This window comes from Podarcis cretensis (genome assembly GCF_951804945.1).
Source record: "Podarcis cretensis genome assembly, chromosome: 5".
In the NCBI taxonomy this organism is placed as follows: domain Eukaryota; kingdom Metazoa; phylum Chordata; class Lepidosauria; order Squamata; family Lacertidae; genus Podarcis; species Podarcis cretensis.
Genome location: NC_137174.1, coordinates 67,509,521 through 67,530,654, shown reverse-complemented (window position 1 = coordinate 67,530,654; position 21,134 = coordinate 67,509,521). Strand labels below are relative to the sequence as shown.

The 21,134-nt window shown below is 42.8% G+C and overlaps 1 protein-coding gene across 5 annotated transcripts in view; it reads right to left on the bottom strand.

Moving 5' to 3' along the window:
- ST6GAL1 (ST6 beta-galactoside alpha-2,6-sialyltransferase 1) overlaps positions 1–21,134 on the bottom strand; it is a 108,033-nt gene that overhangs the window by 45,184 nt on the left and 41,715 nt on the right. The window contains exon 1 of one of the 5 annotated variants that reach the window (XM_079975898.1): positions 7,534–7,938. The exons of the other annotated variants lie outside the window; for them this stretch is intronic. The gene's annotated coding sequence lies outside the window, so the exon portion shown is untranslated. Of the gene's footprint in view, positions 1–7,533; positions 7,939–21,134 lie in introns of those variants that run through there. 5 annotated transcript variants of the gene reach the window in all.

Genomic DNA, 21,134 nt, shown 5'->3' with positions numbered 1-21,134 from the left:
GAAGCATTCACCACCCCACGAAGCCCATCGCCCAGCCCTTCCCAGCTAGCTTTTATAAGCCAGGATGGGCAAGGATCAAGGAGACAGGTGGTTGGCTTCACTCGTCCAAGCTGCCTGTCCACATCCTCGGAGGTAACAGATTGGAAATGATCCCACACAATTTGACTAGACAGGACTCTAGCACTCTCCCGCCCCGGCCCTGCTCCCACGGTGGCATCTACCTCTTCCCGAATCTGAGCGACTTTATCTGCAAAAAACTTTGCAAAATCATTGCAGGAGAAATGCAAAAACTCAGACAAAATGAGAAATGTTGAAGCCGACAGCCATCAGGCAAGAAGTCTGGTTGTCCAAAAATACCAACAGGTGGTTTTCACTGTGAAAACACTTTAAAACATGACAGACGAAAGGAAGTCCTTCTTCACATGGCACCCAGCTAAACAGTGGAACTTGATCCCACAAGATGTGGTGATGGCACCAACTCACAACAGCTTTAAAAGGGGATTAGACAAATATCAACGGTTACTTGTCCTGAGGTGTATATGCTGTCTCTACGAATAACATTTCCCAGGAAACAACAGCAGGAGAGAGCTCTTGTTCTGTTTGTGACATCTACTTCTACTTGGCCCCTGTGGGAAATGTATGCTGGACTAGATAAAGACTTTGGTCTGATCCAGCAAGGCTCTTCTGTTGCTCTATTTTTTTCAGCTGTGAAAGGTATCCAACTATGTCATATTCAGAGCAGACCCAATAGTTTTTGTTGATTTCAGTAGGTCCACTCAGAGGGTGACTAATGTTTGTTGGCTTTCACCCATGATTTCATAATGCTGACTTTCACTGTGAAGCAAAGTAAAGTCAGAATAAACACTCTTGTATTTTTTCCATGCAGGAAACTAGATTTGTTTTGTTGCCCTTGGCTCTTTTAGAGAATCTGACAGACCTTTTCAACTGTGTTCCATTACCACCTGCATAATCAGATAGCAATGAAACAAAAATCAGTTATGCTGGTCAGTAGAACTGATGAATGTTCTTCGTGTCCGGCCTTCCTTCATGGAACTGAACAGATTCACTGAAGTGAATAAGACTCTCCAATGGCAAGGTAACAGCACAATTAACAGTCAGCTTTGCAATCCCTTTCACAGAAAAAACACTGACATGAAACTGAAAGCTAACAGTAGTCCTCTTTGGCTGTACATTTCTTAAAAGAAGTATTTCTTTTCTTGTCTTGTCTTTAAAAGCAGAACTTCAGTGAAGTGCATAAACATCTCTGAATTAAGAATTTCTATTTCCCCCACTTTTCATACCTTAGATTCTGAATATTTCCCAACTGGTCCAAGAGGTGGCAATTCCATTTTGGAACTATCCACTTGCTGTTGTATAGAGTGACAAAACGACAAGCTGACATGGTGGGCTTTTTGCTTCCATGGGTTCCTTTAAAAATGTAGCATTTTATCAAGCCTTTGCTCCTTCCTTTTCCTTCGGACATCCTGTACCCATTTTTAGGGTGACAGAGAGGCAGGCAGTAAAACTGCCTATCTTTGCTCCTTCCTTATTAGCTACAGAAATGCTTAAACAGCTTTCAGTGCAACTTGGTTTAAAGCAGGCATGGCCAAACTTGGCCCTCCAGCAGTTTTGGGACTACAACTCCCATCATCCCTAGCTAACAAGACCAGTGGTCAGGGATTATGGGAACTGTAGTCCCAAAACAGCTGGAAGGCCAAGTTTGGCCATGCCTGGAAAGTAAGGATCCTGAGCACTTGTGGTCAACCAAATGCTGGAGCTACACTCCTTTTACCACCTGCATTTTCTTGAACTTGCAACAGGCATACTCTTATATACACAAATGCAGGATGAAAGTGGGGAATTTAAGATAAACCTCTCTCCCAACGATGAGGGTTCTGTTTTCAAGCTACTGGCACTTTTGACTTTCAACTGAGTTAGGGAAACAACTTTTTTTCCTCCCTTGCTGCATATTGAGTGGTCATCAAAAAGTTGAGCACTGTGACAGGATACAGATCTTCTCTTTGCTCCAGGAATAATAAATATTTAGTTCTTTCAATTCGGCTGGAAATCTCTCACTGACTCGCACACCATTCCCAACACATCTCTGTTTCAGCGGGGAAGTCCTGCGCTCCTTTCTGTGTGATATTCCAATTTACCTACAAAAGAAGTTTCCCAAGGTCTCGGTGTTGTTTATTTATTGTAAGTGAGCTGAAGTTCTTGTGGTTCATTTTAAGAAATGCAAAAAGAGGAACAAGTTTTATTTTTCTTTGGTTCAATGCTCCTTGCAATGAAAGACACCTTACAAACTGAAGTGACAGTTACTGAGGGATGCTGATACAGAGATCACCATCTGCAGCATCAACAATTTCAAGAAAAGCAGAGTCAGATGGAAACTTTATATCCACTACCCACATCAACCAATAGCAGAATGAAAGCAAAATATTACCTCCAGGGTTTCTGGAGGACTATATCTAAGCCTTCTTTGTTCTCTGAGCTGTCTCCTCATACTTCCTCCGCTATAGCATAAATATAAAATAAGCTAACTTCCACAACAGTGTTAGTTACTGTGATATTCTGTGGGCTGACATACTGGCAGGTGTAAATGTGTGGCTGAGTGAAGATGACACTGCCTTGTGAAAGGGGAAAGAATACGACCAGATGGACCTTGAATTTTTTTTCAACTTTGTGAGTTACCTCTCATTTTGCACATTTCTTTTTTTAGGACTAGAAAGAGCCTACCAGACCTATCTCAATCTGGTTTCAGGCCTGGTTTTGGCACAGAAACTATTTAGATGAGCCCAATGAATGATGCTGAGAAAAGGGACAAGGGATAAGCAACCCTGCTTATTCTCCTGGAGTTCTCTGTGTCTTTTGATACTACCACAGAATCATAGAGTTGGGATGCCAAGGGGTATCTAGTCCAAGCCCTTGCAATGCAGGAACACCAACCATTCTGAAAGTGTGATTACCAGGGACAATCTGTTCATTCAAGCCATTGAAATCTTATTTCAACTACAGTGCCTCTAAATTTCATTTGCTAATCTGATGATAGATTGGTTACCTGATGTCAATGAAAACTGAAGTTGTGCAGTGTTAGAAGATTGCAGGGCTGCTCTTGCAGGGACAAGTGGGCTAAATCTGCTGCCTTCTTGGTGCCCGTTTTTGCTTTAGAGTTAATAATAATAATAATAATAATAATAATAATTTATTATTTATACCCCGCCCATCTGGCTGGGTTTCCCCAGCCACTCTCCCAACAGAATGAATGATAATAATAATAATAATAAAGCGATAAAAGCATATCGGTATTTAATGAATGATGCTTTGCAGGGTTAAAGAAAGAGAAAAATGGTGTAAAAAGTATAAAGATAGAGGTAATCTATATCAGACACAACAACTTAGAAAGAGTAAAAATTCCGAGGTCTTAGAACAAAGGAAGGAAGTCAATATGTGTATATGTATGTAATGACTAGATTAGAATGATGATATCGTTTTATTTGTAGATATGTGTTTTTGTTTTGTTCTGTTCTTTGTGTTCTTTTTTCTCTTGTGTTTTGTTTTTGTTTTTTCTTGTTTGTAGTCTTTTATTTTGGATTCAATGTTTGTTAATTTTTGTTGCAATTTTGCATTGAAAATAAATAAATAAATAAATAAATAAGCGATAAAACACCAGACATTAAAAACTTCTCTAACTTCCAAAATATATGGGGATCCAATATGGACCTGTAGACTCATGGAAGGCAACAGAAGGAAGGATGGGGCTAGCACTCTCACCCAACCCAGGTGTGATGAGGTACCCATTTAAATAACACCTGGATAGGCCTAGAGCAGGGTTTTTCAGTCTGAGGATCACATTTCCACCTGGGTAATCTTCCAAGGCTCCACATCCCAGTGGTAGGCAGGACCAGAGGCAAAAATGGGCAGAGCAACAAGCGTACATTTTACCTTTGTACAATAGACTAGTTTCTACATGCACTCACAAAGAATCATAAAACTGGGTTGGAAAGGGATCCCAGGGTCATCTATTCCAACCCCCTGCAAGGCAGGAATCTCAGCTGAAGCATCCATGACAGATGGCCACCCAACCTCCAGAGGGAGACCATTCAACTGTTAAGCAGCTCTTACTGTCAGAAAGTTCTTCCTGCTGTTTAGTCTCCTTTCTTGTAATTTGAAGAGCTATTGGTTTGAGTCCTGCCCTTTTTCTGGAGAGAATGAGCTGCAGGACTGAGGTTGCCTACCTGGAAAAAAACTTTCAAAATATGGTGCTGGGAGATTACAGCACAACATCAAGACATTTATGTTACAGCATCCCCTCATATTTTCCTTCTGACTCCAGTGCTGTTTGTCATCGACATTAAGCTGCCGAGTCATGTCATCCAGAGGGTTTGCGTCGGATGAGGTGCCTTTTGTATTTTATCACCAACACCCAGCTCTGTTTCTCCTTTTCATGAGATTCGGGTGAGGCAGTAAAAGTGCTGAACGGGTGTCTGATATCAGTAATGGACAGGATCTGGGCCAATCAACTGAAGGGCAATCAATTTAAGAAGGATGTGCTGTGGGCAAGCTGTATTCTGGGAAGAAAGTTGTACTCCCTCTACAGCAGATTTGGGGGCCTTGTGATCCTTCAGGTGTTCCTGTCATGCACTGGTTGCAAATTGGCTGCCAGACCAAGTTCAAAATTCTTGTGTTAATTCACAAAGCCCTAAACAACATGGGCCCAAAGTCACTTAAGCACCATCTGATCCCTTATAGTCTACCTCAATCACTGAGAACCTGGTGGGTCACTTTTGGCGGTTCCTCATGCCCTTGAGGTTTGCTTGGCCTTCACTAGAGACTGAGTCTTTAGTGTGGTAGGCCCTGCCTTGTAGAACGCCTTACCAGTTGAGGTTTGGCAGGAACCATCTCTGCCTTCTGTCTTCTGAAAACTGTACTGTTTAGATAGGCCTTCATAGTATGAATTTCTTCAACCCAGTGTTCTCCAGAGGTTTTGGACTGCAACTTCTATCATTCCTAAACCCTGGTCAATGAGGCTTATGGAAGACACCAGTTTGCAGAAAGCTGGTGTACACCACTCTGTGGAGCAAGGGCAAGGAGACAGAGACAACATCCACCAGACCTGATAAAACAGAAGACAGCAGGGAACTAAGGACTGAACCCTACGTCAGGGATGTTTCAAGTTCTGATATTAGCAAACTCGAGGAAACGAAAAGGTGCTCACAGAGTTTCCACTACAATCTTATTTGCACTGGTTGTGAGAAGTCAAAACAGCACTCTCCACCTTGGTCCAGTTAAGTCACTGTTCCAGACAGACTATCTTAAGTTGTGCAGAACTGGTAAATTATCCCATTATATAGGTATACTTATAGTCTATTTATATAATTACTTCCTTCTTTTTTATATAAAAAGTAATAAGGCATAACGGCACTTGGGTTTCTCATATTATTATTCACAGTGCATAGTGTTTGGAGCTGTCCTTCCTACCCTCAAATGAGTTTGCTCATCTGTTGTTTAGTAGAAAACAGGAACATAATGCATCTATTTAGCAATACCTTTGTGTGACTTTCTCTTTCTCTTGGAACACATTTAAACTTCAGGATCCCATAGCTCGCCCACCCACCGCCCAATCAATCTGTTATGTTTCCTAACCCAGTATCATGATGGTATGTTTCATTCAGTGCGTCTTCCCACACACCTCAGATATGGAGTAAACCAGAATAGGATACAGAAGGAGAAGGCTCCTCTTTCTCCTGCCCACACTCCCTCGCTCAGAGAAGGCTGGATTGACATAGAAGAGCAGAACAGATTGACTCCACTATGCCTCACTTCCATGGCAGTGGCTTGAAAAAGTACAGGAATTTCCAAATGCCAGAAAGCTACTTGGGTAACTCTAAGCATCTCAAGGAGAATTTAGATGAATGCCTTCTTTGACCACCTTCATTTAATGAACAAGAAGCTTGATGCATAATATTTGATAAAGACTGGGTATACAACATAGGATTTCTGTAAGAAATGAGGGTGGAGGCCAGAAGGAAATACCAATTGGTGTGCAGTAATAATACATCTTGCACTGCAAAGTATTTTCGGTACAGATTAGATTCCCATGCTAAGTTGAGAACGCAACTGCCTAGACTTCGCCAGAATGATATTTTTATGCTTTTGTGAGTCACTGATTCTCTAGAGCCCATGCAATTGGCCTTTTCCATTTTCCATTTTCTTTCAATGGTGTGATAAATGCCAAGTGTGTCACAGATCGCCAGACATGTCACTGACACTAACCAACAGATGCCCATAATATTTGCAATGCCACATCCTGTGCAGCACTCCAAACAGTACTAGAAGTGGGCAAGAGGGAGATAATATGTTTCCGCTGATTAAAAATAAAAATACTGCATCTTCCAATGTCACCGAGGCCTAATTTCCCCACAACAGACTTGCTTGGCCTGGGGGGGTGGGCAAGAAATTTCAATCTGCTGTCACAATCGAGAAACAACAGTACACAATAAAGCAATCGTCTAGAAAAGCTTGAGATACTAAACTAAAGCCTTTCTAAAAGAACAGTACCTAAATCTTAAGTCATAGTCGCTCAAGTCCAAAGGGCAAGCCTTGCTGGAGTGTGTGTCTTACGAAGCGGCTGTAAAAACAGGGTAGCTGTTTATACTTGAGAGAAGATTCTGGCACTGGGTATCTATTTCTAGCTTCTTCTCCATTCCCTCTTCCTCGCTACACATCCCTCCAGAGCAGTCCCAACATAATAACTGAGAATACAACCATTCTTCCACATGCTGAGGTCATTCAGGCAGACCGCTCACTGACTGGAATGTTGCTATAGCGCTGGAGCCCTAAAGCTGTTAACTCCCTGGTGATGAAGGGGGTAGAGGCACAACACATGCCAGACTGGGAAATCCAGACAGAAAAGGATTAGTATCACATGAAGGGGATCTCCTGCATGGAGCTCTCTAACTCAACCCCCCACCCCACAGTCCTCAAATAAAAAGACATTTGTGATATAGAAGGATCAAGAAGAGACAGACACCTTTGCAGCTTGGTTTGGAGAGAAATTAATCCACCACAATAGTGGGCCAGGAGTCAGGGTTTTTAGGACTCTAGCAGAAGAAATCTAGCCAACCCAATGCTCTTTTATAACTTCCAAAAGGTAAATAAAAGTATTCAAGCAAGCATTTCCATATACAGTGCTAACTCGGTTTTCAAGCATAATCTGTTCCAGAAGACCGAGTTCTGAAATGTCCGGAAACCGAAAACTCAACAGCCGACAGCTAAGTCTCAGGATCTTGCAGTCAGTGGACGCCACATGACATGTTCGACTTCCGAGGCGTGTTCAAAAACTGAAGCATCTACTTCTGCGTTTGCGGCGTTTGTAAACTGAAATGTTCGTCAACAGAGACGCTCGAAAACCGAGGTACCACTGTATGCTTTTCCTAGTGATGTTGCTCAAACAGCCAAGTTGCTTCTTCTCTAGTATTCATCAACACTGGTACTTCTTGAAATGTCCTCAGGGTTCCTTCTGATACTCACCTTACTTAGCCACTCCAGTCTGTGTCCTTGCTGGGAAACATCGATCACACTGGAAGATCCAGGACTGATGAGTGGAGCACCTCAGGACTTTGTTGCCCTCATACACACTGAAGCAAGGAGCCGCACTGTGCACTCCCAACCCTCCTGGTCGAAAACTTCTGGAAGGGGTGGGGAACGTTCAGTCTGCCGGCTTAATTTCCCCAAATCATACCCACCTGCCCACACCTGGTGCCAAACGGGGCCAGTGGAAACCCACTCAAAGTGCTCCCGGTGATTCTGTCAGCACCAATCAGCAGCAACAAGAAGCCTACAGCCATCAGCTGCACTATAGAATTTCCCACTGGGCATTTCCTAACGCAGCTGTAAGTGGGGCTTCCCTGAAAATATCCCTTCACATCACCAGCCTGAATCACAGCCAGCAGTGAAAAAGGATCTTCTTCTGTAGGTGTGGCTTCAATCCTGCCTGCAAAGGATTTTGTTTTGCCAAAATGATTTGGGTGGGGTGAGGGAAGTCAGAATCCGGCTGAAGACTTCTCTTAAGATCAGAGAGGCAAGAAATTGCACATACATTGCCGTGCTTCCTACATGACAACAGATAGTTTCAAGGAACACTTTAACCTACATTGTGGACACTCTTAAATGGTGACATGTGTGGAGTTTTCTATTCTCTTTTTTTCCCCTCCACTCCCACCCTCTTTTTAGGGAGACAGAGCAGCCCACCATATTTACCTTTATAAATAAACATTTTGACTTAACATTTTACTTATGGGGAACTAATTGTTTGTTCCCGCCAAGCCAGCACAATTCTCCTGAATGCAATATTCAAACCCTGCTGTCAGGTTAATTATAGTTAAACAGAAAACCATTAAGCTATTACTAGTGCAGCCACATCCAAGCCAAAAGAGCCGTAAGCCAAAAGCAGCTGTAGTTTCTTTCTGGCAGCTCCCCACCCCCACCCCCAGTGTTAGAAACTGAGATATTGAAGCTAGGAGCTAAATGGACCTTAAACCTAGGTTATGGGCGCAACAACAGAATGTCTAGGTGCACTAGACAAGAGTACAAAGCTGAAAATGAATGAACTGCAGCTAACATGTTATGTTCATTTTTCACATGGTGTGGTCCTTCCCCTGCCCACCCCCCTAATATTCTTAAGAGGGTCTCTTCTTCAGTCTTCAGAGAGTAGTTGGAAGTGAGGAGGCAGAAAAAGGTCTTCCTTTCCTTCCACTCTGCAGTTTTAATCTGAAATCTTAGGCGCAGTACTGCACCCAGAGCTCAGAAACTGCTTGCGCTAATGAAATTCCCTGTCATAAAACACACCTAGAACAATGGGAGTTTTGAACACTGCCCCCACCCCTTTTCTTTTGTTCATGGCCTGCTATGCCTGGGCATTACCTAAGGATCTGTTAACATCAAAACAAAAGGAATTTGAAACTGAGCATCTTGAACCCTGCTAGGAAGCCCACAGAACCAACTGGCAGAAACTACCATAACTTAAAATTTGCTTCCTTGTTCTTTTTTCTTCCATGCACAAGCAAGTGCAGCACAAATGGGCAGACCACAGATATTGAGATAAGTGGTGCTCATTACAACACTACCCTCAAATCACAACCAAAAACTATGGAAGCCTCAGCAGGGGACCTTTGTGGTTTTCCTTCTTTGAACTGTGGAAACTTGCACTGCCCACTGGGCCTGAACTCCAAATACAGACAAGATCTTTCTGTTAATACCACTACACATGGAATCTGTCCCATGCTTAAAGTAATATAGACCAGGTATCTTCAGCCTTTTCCAAACCAAAGACCCACTTTTAACCCATTTGCGGACCCATGTCTCAGTATCTTGCCATATCTTCTTCTTTGGCGATCACTCATAGCCGAGTAAGATTGCCTTCCATAACACAGTTTTAACAGTGAGACTGTGGAGGCCAATTCTGGATCCACATGTCCTTCCACAGTGGGGACATTGGTTTCCGGGCAGGAGTTGATCATGGTGTGGATTTGCCAAGCATGCCTTCCTCTTAGAACATTTCTCCTTTGCGTCATGAGCTCAAGTGTCTTCAAAGCCCATGACACCTTTGGTAAAGACTGTTCTCCAATTGGAGCGCTCGCAAGCAAGTGTTTCCCAATTGTTGGTGTTTTTACCTTGAGACAGTCTTTAAACCTCTTTTGTTGACCACCAGCATTACGCTTTCCATTTTTAAGTTCGAAATAGAGCACAGTAGTTGCTTTGGAAGACGATCATCAGGCATCCGCACAACATGACCATTCAATGAAGTTGATGTTGAAGAATCATTGCTTCAACACTGGTGATCTTTGCTTCTTCCAGTACACTGGTATTAATTCACCTGTCTTCCCAAGTGATGTGTAAAAATTTTCAGAGACACCATTGGTGGAATCTTTTGAGGAGTTGGAGATAGCGTTTATAAGTGGTCCATGTTTCACAAGCCATATAGTGTTCACTGAGATCCACCTTAGATCAGGCCATGATCCACTAGTGGTTCCCTACCACTAGTGGGTCCCATCCCACCAGTTGAAGACCAGTAATAGATACTGAACACCCACCCAATCAATCAATCAATCAATCAATCTATACCAGCATATCATGTTATATTATGACATCATCATGTACAATGTTAAGACATAAAACACCCATTTAAAAAATAAAAATACAAGTAACTGGCTAATCAGAAATAAAATTTAAAAAGGTCAGCAAAGACTTGTCAGCAAAAAAAAGGTCTTCAAGAGATGGCTGAAAGTCAAATGCGAGAGTGCCTGCCTAATGTCTTGTGCAGTACTGTTCCACAGCATAGGGCTGGAGACACTAAATGCATGACTTTTAGTTGAGGTCAATGGGCCTCTTTAACACATGGGACAACTAATAGGTTACAGTTTCACCAACTAAATGATATTTTTAAGACAGATAAGAACAAAGGTTTTAGTCGTGAGATATCAAGATTTCAAAAAGATTTGTAGAAAATAATGCTAAATTATTGTTGAAAATGTACAATTTGCTCTTAGAATGGCACACAAAAGATAAGCAGGTCAAGTTGGTAATGATACAATGGGCAAAATATTTGAGACATAATATCCAGATGGCAGATTGGGAAAGGTTATGGAAAACAAACGTGAAATTTACAGGATGTTATACACTGAAAGAAAACTATATGAAAATGATGTACCGGTTGGTATTTGACTCCTACTAATTTGACAAAAATGTATAGGACAAGTACAAATATCTGCTGGAAAAGTAAAGAAAAAGAAGGTACCTTTTATCATATGTGGTGGACTTGTAAGGTAATAAAAGCTTTCTGGGAGATGATATATGATGAAATGGGGGGAAAATGTTTAAAATAACCTTTGTTAAGAAACCAGAAGCGTTTTTATTAGGAATTACAGGTACCAATATTCCAAAGGAGCAGAAAAGACTTTTCATGTATGGAACAACAGCCACCCAGATGTTACTAGCAAAGTTGGAAAGAAGACAAAGAGAGGAATGGCAAACCAAGCTGATGGACTATGCAGAGATGGCAAAACTTACTCGAAAACTCAGAAACCAAGAGGCCAAAAACTTCATAAAAGAAATTTATAAGTTATTTAGGAGGCCCCTGTAAGCAGCTGGAAACATTAGCAGGATTTTGATTTCATTTGTGGTGTTACAATTATCATAGACAATATGGATTGATATAAAAGAAATTAGAGTATGGAAGAATATGCAGTTCTAAATGTTTAAAATGGGACCCCATGGAGTCAAAAAACAACGACACCTCTTCCATATTATCTGGGATATATGGGCACAGGAGATCCTTATGGTATCCTGGGCCCAAGAACCTTAAACGCTTACCAAATTAACTATCATGATTTGGGGGGGGGGTTAAAGTTCCTTGCTGCTTTATTGAGATTTTATAATACAACCAAACAAACCAACAATGACAGATTGCACAATACAAATCAGACATCAATGATATTTTAAAAAGGAAAACTTATAGCAAGAAACATGTCCCCACGCAGTAAAGAAACAGACAAAACAACAGGGCATACTAGCATACCATGCAATAAAATCCACATTTGAAAATTACCGTATTTTTCGCCCCATAGGACACACCGGCCCATAGGACGCTGCTAGGTTTTTTTTTTGGGGGGGGGGAAATAAAGAAAAAAAAGTATTCCCCCGACCCCAGCCCCCAGCCCCCAGAACAGGCTGCTATCCGCTAGCCGTGGGAGAGCCGCGCGACTTGGCACGGCTCTCCCATGGCTAGCGGAACGCTGCGCGAAGCCCGAAGCTTGGGGCGTGCTGAGCTCAGCGCGCCCCAAGCTTCTGGGTGCCGGCAAGCTCTCCACTAGCCATGGGAGAGCTGAGTCTCCCACGGCTAGCGGATAGCTTCCTGAAGCCTGGAGAGCGAGAGGGGTCGGTGCGCACCAACCCCCTTCGCTCTCTAGGCTTCAGCGAAAGCCTGCATTCGCCCCATAGGACGCACACACATTTCCCCTTCATTTTTGGAGGGGAAAAATTGTGTCCTTTAGGGCGAAAAATATGGTAGTTGTATTGACAAAAGCATACTAGAGGCAATATGCTGAGAATTAAGACACCAGACCTCTCCCAAAAGAGAACTGTGATTAAAATAGCTATGTATAGTAGCATCTATGTTAGCTGAAACCAGGAAATCGCAACAAAGAACTCTCAGTAATCAATACTAGTTCCCAGGATTCCTACCTAAGAGTGCGAAATTAACTCTTAATGAGAATAGTCTAAGAGGCATACGTCTTTATGACCCATGGTCTAAAGTGGAGGCAAAATGAAAAGTTCTACTAAGAAAAGAAGCATCATTTATTAACTTGGTGCAGTCCTTTTATCATTGTTTACAAACTGATGCAATTATAACATAGAAAGATTTAATGGGAACAACTTGTTCACTAGATAAATGATCTCTCTCTCTCTTTAGAGATTATTGGTTTCTCTATTGCATGCCTTTCATCACCAACTTTTAAGTAGAAAGATCCAGAGATTGTTTTATTGCTTTTCATCACACTGTACATTAGCTACCACCATTTCATATCTGAATGTTCCTTCGTAAATCTATGGTGCACTAATGAAGACTTTGCCTACTTGTTACCCTCCAGAAGTTTTGAATGACGGCTCTCACCAATCCCAGCCAGCATGGTCAATAGTCGAGGATGATGGGACTTGTACATGAAAAGCAGCAGGTTGGGAAAAGTTGAGCTAAGGCTTAGAGTACAGTTACTTTGGATGTGGTTGGTCACCCAGACTCAAAAAAGGATATTGTGGAACTAGAAAATGTACAGGATAACGAAGACCAATGGGTTTGGGGAAGTTTCCCTACAAAGTATGGGTAGGCAAACTAAGGCCCGGGGGCTGGATTCAGCCCAATTGCCTTCTAAATCTGGCCTGCGGACGGTCCAGGAATCAGCGTGTTTTTACATGAGTAGAATGTGTCCTTTTATTTAAAATGCATCTCTGGGTTATTTGTGGGGCATAAGAATTTGTTCTCCCCCACCAAAAAAATATATAGTCCGGCCCCCTGACAAGGTCTGAGGGACAGTGCACCAGCCCCTGCAGAAAAAGTTTGCTGACCCCTGCTATAAAGCAAATCTTAAGAGGTTAGGTAGGAAGCTGCCTTATACAGAGTCAAACCACTGGTCCATCTAGTTTAGTGTTGTCTACACTGACTTGCAGAGGCTCTCTAGGGTTTCAGATGGACTCTTCTTGCAGTCCTGCCTATAGATGCCATGACCTGAGCTTGGGATCATCCAGCAAATCTGATGAGCAGTATTATTTACAAAACACCCAAGTAATTAAAGGGATTCATTACTACAAGATAGACCGATGGCCTCGGCTTCGCCGGCTTTTAGTTGACTATACACGCTCATGGAAGTCACGTCGGTTAAGGGTTCTTAGCCAAAACTACTGAAAATGAAGCTTTTGTGCTCAGAGACAATTCTGCTCTGATTATCAGATGCTCAGAACAAATAACTGGGGCTCCATCAGGCCCTGCTTATGAAGTTACCAGGGCCATCTGGCTTGCAGCCAGTGCTGGAAATGGAGAACACCTAAGGAATGAAACAAGCTCCTTAGGTTATGGATTCCCTTTCCATGGAGGCTTCCAAGACAAGAATCAACAGGCACCCACTGGCATGGTTTAGGCATAAAATACTGGTGCCTGAGGAGACAGAGTTGATCCCAGAGGTTGCCAGGACACCCGCTAGCTCTGTGATTCTACTGAGCAAGAATCAACATTTCAACAACATCTTCAGAATAAGCAAGAGCCTTGGAAATGTCTCATGAATGAAAAAGACACCCCAATTGCTCAGTCTGTTATAACTTGCATGCTACTTGCACAGTTTACATGATCATGGCAGATCATGTATCTGTGAGTGTGAAGTAGCACTTCAGGTGATGTGACAAGAAGTACCAGGCAGCATGTTCTGTCTCATTTAGTTATAAAATCATTTGAGCACTGCATTCTAGGTTTTTAAAAGCTTTTTTCTTAATTCTGATGTTGCCGTTTATAATTGAGAGACACTTTTGGACTCTGGGTACAATCCAAAACCACTAAAATCAACTGGTGTCCAGTGTTAGTTCTACTCAGAGTAAACCTATTGAAAATAATGGGCACAACTAGTTTGGTACATTAATTTCAATGGGTCTAGCCTTAATCTAGTTCGGTTGGTTATAACCCATGATAGATGATAGGGCTGTCTGAATTTTCATCACATGAACCATGCACATTTGACTCTGTGCCGTGTGATGTCCTATTTTCAGATGAAAATTTCTAGCATGCTGGGAAGCACAACAAGTGCCTCTCACCAGCTGAGTCACCAGACAGAATGAGCAAGGGCATATGCCAAGGGTACAACTGGACACAGACAGACAATCCTCACCACAGCTATACCTAATGCAGCCATATCATCTTCTACAACCCAATTGGTATAAAAAGAGCTTAGTTGATCTAACACTCTCTAAAACAACTTGCATATGACAACCGCAGCCTTGAGCAACGATTCTGTGGCGCTGGATTGCAGCCACTCATTTCAGCAGCATTAGCTGTGATGTACAAAAGATACACAAATGAGAATACAAACAAGTACCAGCTTTCAAGTGAATGGTTTTACGAAAGTCAGATCAACTTTCTCCAAAACTAAATGAAGTTAGTCATATTTTGGATACACAATGGATTCAACAATATCGTACATCCGGTCCATATTACATGAAAGAGGCAACAGTTTGTGGATTGTAGGCCTGCCTCAAACCCCACTACAAGGAAGTTCATGAAAGGATATGTGTTGAAATTTCCCTTTTATCAAGCGTCTGTCTCAGAGAAATGAAGAACTGATTGTTGATTGCTTTTAACAGTAGCTTGAAAGGGACCCAGATAATGCAGTATAATAAAATGTGAAATTTTATCATGGCTTTCTGGAACTCTGGCTCCAGTAAAATTGTATTGTTGCTACCATCACTTTTGTTGTTGTTGCTATTGATTTGAAGGCAAAATGTAATGCCACCTATTTAGAGAATGTCAGGCTTCCAGTCCCAGTAATCATACTCATGTTGGTTCCATGCTATGATCTGCGAAAGGGTGTGACGAGACAAGCAGTTTAGAGCTGCTCTGTCTGTCAAGGGAACTTACTATTTCAGTACTTAATTTCTTCTTGCTTTCCTTTTACACTTCAGTGAAAAGAAGCATTTGTGTCATGTTTCACCAGGCTTTCATTTTGTTCTCGTTAACGAATTATCCTGCTTTTACAAATGGAAGAGAAACAAGCCCAAATCTTATAGGCTGGTTTTGATCGTAAGAGACCCAACGTCTCTGGCTCCAGAAAATTCCTTGCTGTTCAGAAATAGGTCTATTTGCGCAGAGTGGAGGGGGGGCAGGAGAGGGCTGAAAAGCTCCATCATTGGACTTACTGGTGAGTAATTTATAGTTGCTTGCCACAGCAGATTGAAAACTTGTATTCAGTACATAGTTCATTTTAAATCTAATTTAAGCTCCTTTTCCACTTACACTGGAACCAGGAATGAGGCTATTCTCCTGTTTATCTTGCATAAGGGAGATCAGGGTTGATACTGTGTGCTTGGACTTTTCAATTAAGCCCTTTGACAAGGCCGTTTAGTCGAAGATTCAGAAGCGAAAGAGGGGGAAGGGGGGGAAATAAGAAGTTTTGTCGTGATACAAAAGAGGATGCCCTTTTATGGATTTGCAACTGATCCAACAATAAATGTCCAGTTACCAACTGCCAGTTGTCACACTAGAACAAAATTCCCAAGTGTCACTCTTGAAATTCTGGAAGCCAAGAGAAGGCCTTGGAAGAAGAAGAAAACAAAGACCAACACAGGTGTCCTCTGAGAACCCCGCCTGAGATCACTATGGGCTTGCTGTAAAAATATAACAGCCTAACAAACAAACCCACATATGAGAACACATTTCCGCTGCACATACCTGCCTAAGAAAACCTCTGTTAATCATTTGTGGCAGATTTTTATGAATTTATAGAGAGATAGAAATCTAACATAGATCGTTCTTACTTGCCCCGGGTAGTCAAGCCAGTGGCATGTTTACAAACCACCAAAGCTTTCCATTGTTTGCATTTCCTTATCCCAAGAAGAAATTACTGAAACAAGACCCGTTAATTATGTGTTCTTTTTTGCTTTCAACCATCTCAGACTGATTCCTAGTACTGTGTAAATATAAAGCAAGCACCACCATCTCTTGCCCAATTTCCAGAGAAATGAAGAGGTTGTTATCAGACAACATAGTCTCTGATAACTTTGTTTTAAATAAAGGCACTTCTGAAGAACACGAAGTGATGGAAATTTCTTATTGACCTACTCTGTTTGAAGAAGTTCTGTTTCTCTGTAAATAATTACAATCTGGTTATTGATGTCTGTGGCAATGTTTCTATTACCAAGCCACATATTAAGCTTTTGCTCATAAAAACCCCTGTATTTTGTTTTAAAATACAGCTATAATTATTTGAATTATAGCTCATAAGTGGAGCCCTCCCTGTGGAAAGCCCTCTCATCAGATGTCAAGGAGATAAACAACTATACAACATTCAGAAAACATCTGCAGGCAGCCTTGTATCAGGAAGTTTTTAACGTTTGATGTTTTATTATGTTTTTATATATGTTGGAGGGACGCGGGTGGTGCTGTGGGTTAAACCACAGAGCCTAGGACTTGCCGATCAGAAGGTCGGTGGTTCGAATCCCCACGATGGGGTGAGCTCCCATTGTTCAGTCATGATAACCCCTCTCACAAGAAAACGCTCACAACTAGTTTCAGTTCTAAGAGCCAAAAATTTTTTAAATAGCAAAGGAATTTGTAATACTACTGTGTGGGAAACGCTAGAATCTCATGTTGCGGGAAAACCCCTTAAGTACGTGCAAATGAATTTCTGCACATTCATTTCCTTGTCACCATTGTTTCCTTTTAATCTGTGCCGTTGTTCAATGTCAAACTTTACGTTGGCATGCTCTTTGGGGCAGAGAAATATTATTTAAAGTACCATGAGCACTGATGGAGAATATGCATCAATTAAGTAACGATAGTAGTACTGGTGAATATTTTCCATCAGTGTCCATGGTATTAGTACTGGTAGGGACACGGGTGGCGCTGTGGGTTAAACCACAGAGCCTAGGAATTGCCAATCGGAAGGTTGGCGGTTCAAATCCCCGCGACGGGATGAGTTCCCGTTGCTCAGTCCCTGCTCCTGCCAACCTAGCAGTTCGAAAGCACGTCAAAGTGCAAGTAGATAAATAAGTACCGCTCCAGCGGGAAGGTAAACGGCATTTCCGTGTGCTGCTCTGGTTCACCAGAAGCAGCTTAGTCATGGCTGTACGCCGGCTCCCTCAGCCAGTAAAGTGAGATGAGCGACGCAACCCCAGAGTCGGTCACGACTGGACCTAATGGTTAAAGGTAAAGGTAAAGGTAAAGGTACCCCTGCCCGTACGGGCCAGTCTTGACAGACTCTGGGGTTGTGCGCCCATCTCAGTTAAGAGGCCAGGGGCCAGCGCTGTCCGGAGACACTTCCGGGTCACGTGGCCAGCGTGACATTGCTGCTCTGGCCAGAGCCAGAGCCAGAGCCAGGACCGCACACGGAAACGCCGTTTACCTTCCCGCTGGTAAGCGGTCCCTATTTATCTACTTGCACCCGGAGGTGCTTTCGAACTGCTAGGTTGGCAGGTGCTGGGACCGAGCAGCGGGAGCGCACCCCGCCGCAGGGATTCGAACCGCCGACCTTTCGATCGGCAAGCCCTAGGCGCTGAGGCTTTAACCCACAGCGCCACCTGCGTCCGGACCTAATGGTTAGGGGTCCCTTTACCTTTTAGTAGTACTGGTGATGACTTCAGTACTGCTTAACAGCTGCCTTCAAGGTTTTTTTTACTTTGTAGCTGTACGCCGGCTCCCTCAGCCAGTAAAGCGAGATGAGTGCCGCAACCCCAGAGTCGGTCATGACTGGATCTAATTGTCAGGTGTCCCTTTACCTTTAATATATATGTTGGAAGCCACCAAGAGTGGCTGAGGCAACCCAACAACAACAACAATTCATATTTTCTTGAAAAAAAATCAAGCAAGTACAAAGAACCTAGATGACAAAGATCACTACCTCAAGAAACAGAGAAAACTTCCAGGAGATCTGGGACTGAAATAAGTAAGGCTAAATTGATATAGGATGGGCAAAACATGTGTGTTTGTGAGAAATAGTCATTAAGCGATGCTGTGAGAACACCCCCGCCCGAGAAGTTACTGAAGGTGGACATACAATGTAAGTGGCACTTTCCACTACAAAATACAGTGGGGTTGTTTTAACTACATAAACAGCTGAGTCTGGACACTGGAAATAGAATGATAGTCAGAGAATGAACCAAATTTTTAACACTGAATGTAAAAATGTATACTGTTGAATGTACAGCTCAGTGGTAGAGCATTTCTGCATGTGGAAGGCCTCAGGTTCATTCTCTGGCATGGCATCATAGAACTGTAGGGTTCAAGGGTCATCTACTCCAACCCCTACAATGCAGAAATCTCAGCTAAAGCATCCATGACAGACGGCCATCCAAACCCTGCTTAAAAACCCCCAATGAAGGAGAGTCCACAACCTCCCAAGAGAGTCTGTTCCACTGCCGAATTGCTCTTACTGTCAAGAAAGTTCTTCCTGATGTTTGGTTGAAATCTCCTTTCTTGTAACTTGAAGCCATTGGTTTGAGTCCTATGCTCCAGAGCAGGAGAAAACATGTTTGCTCCATCTTCCATGGGACAGCCATTTAGATATTTGAAGTCTCCTCCTTTCCAAGCACAACCTACCCAGCTCCTTCAACAGTTCTACTTAAGGCTTGGTTTACAGACCCTTGATTATCTTGGCTTCCCTCCTCTGCACACTTCCAGTTTGTCAATATCATTCTTAAATTGTGCCTCCCAGCACTACCCATTTCCAGGTCAAACTTGGATTGTCCCATCTGAAGCCCTGGAGAAGAGCTGCCAGTCAGTTTAGACAATATCAGACTAGCTCAGACACCCCCACCCTTTGGCCCTCCAGATGTTTTGGACTACAATTCCCACCATCCCTGACCACTGGCCCTGTTAGCTAGGGATCATGGGAGTTGTAGGCCAAAACATCTGGAGGGCTGCAAATTGGGGGTGCCTAGAATAGATCAACCTATGGGTCTGACTCTGTATAACAGGGGTCAGCAATGTGTGGCCCATGGGCAAGATGCATCCCACGAAGACCATTTTACTGGCCTACGAGCCCCCCCCCCGAACCAAGCTGCCTGCTTGGCAAGTACCCCATGCGCTGCGCTAAACCGGCACAGCACGGCGCAGGGACTTGCCGAGCGGTGCCAGAAATTGCATCTGCGCATGCGCAGATACCGAAAATTGCGTGTGTGCATGTCCAGATGCCGAAAATTGCTTCTGCGCAGGTGCGATTTTCAGCATCTGGGCATGCACAGAAGCAATTTCCAGCGCCACACTGTGCCAGTCCGGCCCACAGATGATCTCCATGGGAGTGATCAGGCCCATGGCTGGTAAACCTTGCCCACCCCTGCTGTATAAGGTAGCTCATTATATTCCTAAACAATGTGACCCTGTGCACACCTCAAAATTTGGTGTGGTAGGGTGGGGGGAAATCAGCAGATGTGGTGTAGAATTTATTGTGCTTGCCTAAGATTGGGAGTGCCAGGTTCAAATCCCTATTCAGCTGCAAGCCTCACTGGATGACTTTGGGCCATTGGATCACTCACCTTTTGGGGCTGCTGAGAATAAAATAGAGAACACGCACAATGATTCAAGCCCATTAAGAGGAAAGGCAGTGTATAAACCTTATGAATAATAAGAAACACATATAGCATCTCTACAAGAACCATATTTTTAAAAGATTCCCTATTTAAAATGAATTAAAGCTGAAGATCTTGCCCCATTAACTAACCCTTAAAAGTGGTTTATATATATATATATATATATATATATATATATATATATCCAATTTTCTCAGAGGGGTAATTTATGTAGAAAACATCTGCCCTGCCCCTTCCAATGCATTTGCATCACTCGCAGCGGCTGATGTTGATTCAAAACTAAACAATCCTATAAAATCAGTAAAGCAGCCTAAAAACAGGGAAAGGTTGGGCAGATTTAAAGATCCTAAAAGGAGGATCTGCCATATAAAATCTATCCACCTGACAAAAGAAATGCTTGCTAGAACAGGAAAGTTCAAACATCTTTTAAAAATAGGAAGAGAGGGGGCTAAATGGATCTCACAGAGCAAGGTGTTTCACAAACCTTTCTGTGTTCCTCGGATGAAGGGAAGTATATAAACTTAATAAAACAAATAATTAAACAAACCAACCAACAAACAAACTGGTTCAGTCATTGAGAAGACTCTCAATGCCTGGGGTTTTTTGTCCCTAACAACTGTGATTACATAATCACAAAGTTCTTTATTAGATTTCATAGGCTTAAAGAGAGACAGATGATAGAGGTGGGGAAGCCTGAAACAACTTAATAAAACTTGGCATAACAAGACCAGGAGTCTACAAGGTAAAAAAAACATTGAAGGCAGCTCTTAAGCAGTACTGAAGTCATCACCAGTACTACTAAAAGGTAAAGGGACCCCTAACCATTAGGTCCAGTCGTGACCGACTCTGGGGTTGCGGCGCTCATCTCACTTTACTGGCTGAGGGAGCCGGCGTACAGCTTCCAGGTCATGTGGCCAGCATGACTAAGCTGCTTCTGGCGAACCAGAGCAGCACACGGAAATGCCGTTTACCTTCCTGCTGGAGCGGTACTTATTTATCTACTTGCACTTTGACGTGCTTTCGAACTGCTAGGTTGGCAGGAGCAGGGACTGAGCAACGGGAACTCACCCCGTCTAGGTGACGAGTGTTTTCTTGTGAGAGGGTTTATCATGAAGATCACACATGTAACATTAGGCTGAAAAGCCTGTCATTACTGAAACTCTGTCTTTTTCATTTACTGTACGGATTATAAGATGAAACACTCCAAAAGTAATCAAAGGTTTTCTTCATTTAGTTGTACTTAAAGATGTCTTCTGCCCCATGTCTTGAATGTTGTTTAAAGCCTTCAAGGAAAT